The sequence below is a fragment of the Mandrillus leucophaeus genome, unplaced genomic scaffold (genome assembly GCF_000951045.1).
Source record: "Mandrillus leucophaeus isolate KB7577 unplaced genomic scaffold, Mleu.le_1.0 Scaffold8, whole genome shotgun sequence".
In the NCBI taxonomy this organism is placed as follows: domain Eukaryota; kingdom Metazoa; phylum Chordata; class Mammalia; order Primates; family Cercopithecidae; genus Mandrillus; species Mandrillus leucophaeus.
Window position 1 is genome coordinate 2,011,721 of NW_012108696.1, and position 947 is coordinate 2,012,667.

The following is a 947-nucleotide window of genomic DNA, read 5'->3' on the forward strand; positions in this document are numbered from 1 at the left end:
TAGTGGTGTGATCTCGGCTCACTGCAACCTCCGCTTCCTGGGTTCAAGCAATTCTCTGCCTCAACCTCCCGAGTAGCTGGGATTACAGGTGCCCACCACCACACCTGGCTAATGTTTTTTGTATTTTTAGTAGAGACAGGGTTTCACCATCTTGGCCAGGCAGGTCTTAAACTCCTGACCTCATGATCCACCCACCTCAGCCTCCCAAAGTGCTAGGATTATAGGCGTGAACCACTGCGCCCGGGTTCTCTCTCTTTTAGAAACAGGGTCTTGCTCTGTCACTCAATCTAGAGTGCAGTGGTGTGATCACAGCTCACTGCAACCTCTGTCTCCTGGGCTCAAGCGATCCTCCCATCTCAACCACCTAAGCAGCTGGGACCTCAGGCCCCTGCCACTACACCTCGCTAATATGTGCATCTTTTGTAGAGAGGGGGTTTCACCATGTTGCCCAGGCTGGTCTTGAACTCCTAGGCTCAAATGATCTTTCTGCCTTGGCTTCCAAAGTGCTGGGATTACAGCCGTGAGCCACCAGCCCTCCTCCTCCTCTCTCAATCCTCACAACCATATGCCCGTGTTTTCTTCTTGCCTGTCACCACGATTTGGAATTGTCTATGTTTAAATGACAATGTTCAGGGCCTCCCACTAGAAAAATCAGCTCCCAGGGGCAGGGGAGCATGCCACGGTCACTTCTGTATTCTTGATGCCCCCGGCCCAGTGCCCGACACTCATGACTGCTCAGCAGACTTTGACTGAGTGTGTGACCCGGTCATGTGCCTGGCACACAGGAAGCATCAGATAGGTGTTTGTGATTTCTGTGGCTGTCACTGCCTGAGCGGGCATTTTGAGTGTAAGATAAATAGCAGTGCCTGGACGGTAGAAGCCCAGAGGTCTTGTCCTAGTTTGGCTTCCTCCTCGTGATAATTGAATGACTTAAAAAAAAAAAAAAA

General features: G+C 51.1%; 1 protein-coding gene across 1 annotated transcript in view; it reads left to right on the forward strand.

The window, feature by feature from the left end:
* The window catches only part of LOC105530105 (hepatoma-derived growth factor-related protein 2), a 55,987-nt gene that overhangs the window by 33,937 nt on the left and 21,103 nt on the right, over positions 1–947 (forward strand). The window lies entirely within an intron of this gene.